Raw genomic sequence first — 3,335 nt, 5'->3', positions numbered from 1 at the left:
GCCTCGGGGAGCTTACTGGAAACGACCGGACGCTGGGGCTTCAGCGTCCGGTCAGTTTTATCGGACGTGTCCGGTCATGCTCGGGAGCTTACTGTAAACAACCGGACGTAGGGGCTTCAGCGTCCGGTCAGTTCGAAGGAGCAGCGTCCGGTCGAGGCTGATGACCGTTGAGTCTGGACACGTGGCTGACATCGAGCGACCGGACGCTGAGAGCCAGCGTCCGGTCAGTCTGACCGGAGCGTCCGGTCAGAACGCGTTTTGCCCAGTGAAGGGGTATAACGGCTCTATTTGATTGGGGCTCTATATATAGCCCCATGGACGGCTCAAGCTCACACTCTTGGCCATTTCTATTGACATAGCATACTTGTGAGCTTAGCCAAAGCCCTCCCACTCATCTACATCATTGATTCATCATCATAGTGAGATTGGGAGTGAATCCAAGTGCATTGCTTGAGTGATTGCATCTAGAGGCACTTAGTGATTGTGTTTCGCTGCGGATTTCTCTTGTTACTCTTGGTGGTTGCCGCCACCTAGACGGCTTGGAGCAGCAAGGATCGTTGAGTGGAGGAGGTGATTGTCTCCGACTCCGATCGTGGTGATTGTGAGGGGTTCTTGACCTTTCCCCGGCGGAGCGCCAAAAGGTACTCTAGTAAATTGCTTGTGGCTTGTGTGATCCTCATCTTGTGTTGGTTGTGCGGCACCCTATTGAGGGTTTGGCGAGTGATGCCAATCAGCGCGTGAACCTCCAAGTGAGTGAATCGCCACAACGAGGACTAGCTTGCCGGCAAGCAAGTGAACCTCGGTAAAAATCATTGTGTTCATCATTTGATTCCGAGGTGATTGGTCATCATTGTTATTCATCTTCGTGATTGATTGGTTCATTCATCTACACGGCGGTATAACCCTCTTGATCACTCTCTTTACTTTACCGCAAACTAGTTGACAAGCTCTTTAGTGTAGCTAGTTGTGAGAGCTTGCATGCTTGGTTGGTGTGGCTCTTTAGTTAGCCTTTGAGAGCACACTAACATAGGGTAGAGTCATTGCTCTTGTGTGAATTGACACTATCTAAACTAGAATTGTGGTAGGTGGCTTGCATTATTGAGTAGGCTAGCGCAACACTCGCTTCGCCTCATAATTGTCTAACCATTTGGTTAAGTGTTGTTGTAGAAATTTTTATTAGGCTATTCACCCCCCCTCTAGCCATTAGGACCTTTCAAAGGGCCCACCGATAGGATCTCCATCAAGGAGAGACCAACGGGCTACCTGAGTCAATCGGACGGCTCAGACGACTACCAAGAGACAGGTAAAAGGTAGTGGGATGCCCCATGTGGGCTACGCTGACTCTGCCATGAACGACAGACACAAATCCCATTCGGACATATCCGATAAGAGCTCCTCAAACCCGTCACTCGACCCATCAAAGTAACTTTACCAAATGTTCTTACTTTATTTTCTGATGCATGATCATTCATTCATCCATTCTCATACACACATTCATTCATACAATCATTCATTCATCCCATACATCCAAAGCATCGCATATGCAATTAATGCATCACAACGCTTTGTTTTGTGTCACGAAGCGGTAGTTGCCTCATTCAACATGAGCAACGACCGACCGGGTTCGAAGGCTGGCCCGTGAAGGGCTCGAGGCCACCTCACGTCAAATAGAGCTAGGGGAAAAACACAGATGAGCCCCAGCGGCTCTCGCCCAATGTGCCTAGAAGCAGACAGGGTCATCTCAACCTTCTCGTTCGATCCTAACCTCAAGCCATGCCCACAAAATCTACATCGAGGGGAGGCTAGAGGGCCACCCGAGTCAGTCTTCAGAACGACCAGGGCATCTGCCAGGAGGCGGGTTAAGGAGCAGTGGAATGCCACATGAGAGCTATGTTGACCTCGTCGAGAACGATGGACCCAGATTCCACTCGAACGTACCCGTTAGCGAGCTCACCGAGCACGTCACTCGAGCCATCAAGGCAAGCGACGTTAGCTTAGCTCCTCCGGTTGCGGAAACCCCGGACAGGGTAACGCATGAAACTAGACCAACCCCTACCAAACCCAACAGGGCTCAGGGGCTCAGGGGCTCAGGTCGCCCGACACCGACTCGGGAAATCAACCGACCGCGTAGGTCGCGGGCGGGACAAACACGGGCGAACGCCCCGAACGGTAGAAACACAGGAGTCTGCGGCCCCAGGAAAGAGTACCAAGATGCTCAGCCTCCAACCGACTCACCAGTCGGACGTAGGCTCGGGCGCTACAACCACCGGGCGTGCTCGTGCGCACCCACTGGCAAGTCAAAAAAACCCCAGACGATTCTACTCGAATCGCCCGGGGGCTCGGGGGCTACACCCACCAGGTGCGCTCGCGCGCACCCGCTAACGAAACAAAAAATTTCCTAGACGATTCTACCCGAATCGCCCAGGGGCTCGAGGGCTCCTGCCGGGTTCATAAACCTAGGGTCCCTCATGGGCCCGCTTCCAAGCAAAAGCTTGGCCCAGCGGATGGCATTACAAATAACGCGCAACTCTTGGGCTGGCCCAAATGCCTAAACGATAGGCTAGAAGAGCGATCCAGTCTCTGACCGGAAGGCCTGACCAAGGAGGCGACGGTGCTCGCTTCCGACTCCGACTCGCTTTCTCCGACCAAAAGGCTTGGCCAAGGAGGGGACGGTACTCACTTCCGACTCTGACCCGCTTCCTCCGATCGAAAGGCCTGGCCAAGGAGGGACGCCGCTCACTTCCGACTCTGACCCGCTTCTCCGACTGGAAGGCCTAGCCAAGGCGGGGACGACGCTAGCTTCTGACTCTGACCCGCTTCTCCAACCGGAAGTACACCGAACCTCTGCTTACAGCTCTTTCTCCGACCGGCACGGTCGGAGCCGGCTGGGAACGATCGAACGGGGACGCCCGCTCGGTAAGGACCCAAGAATCAGGCGGAGCAGATAAGGCGAGACGCTCAAGTCAACCGCAATACCGAGGACCGTACCCTGCACACCTGCAGGACAGTACTGTCAGACCATGTCAGAAGGGTGCTTTGCAGCCTTCCAGACTTGTCAGGACACGAACAGTGTTATGGGCGCCGATATTTGTCCTACAGTATGGTAGGCGCCGACATTTGCCATACCAGAAGAACACGATGGAGCCTACCATATGCATATGGGCGTCAACAGTATTGTGGGCGCCAACAAACCGTCTTGTACCCGACGGCGTGGGCAACCAGACTAATTTACGAGATGAATCTATTAAGCCTAATTAATCCATCATTAGCATATATTTACTACAGCACCACATTGTCAAATCATGGACTGATTAGGCTTAATTGATTCGTCTCGT

Source organism: Miscanthus floridulus, chromosome 1 (assembly GCF_019320115.1).
Source record: "Miscanthus floridulus cultivar M001 chromosome 1, ASM1932011v1, whole genome shotgun sequence".
In the NCBI taxonomy this organism is placed as follows: Eukaryota; Viridiplantae; Streptophyta; class Magnoliopsida; order Poales; family Poaceae; genus Miscanthus; species Miscanthus floridulus.
Note: the sequence above shows the minus strand (reverse complement) of the source record.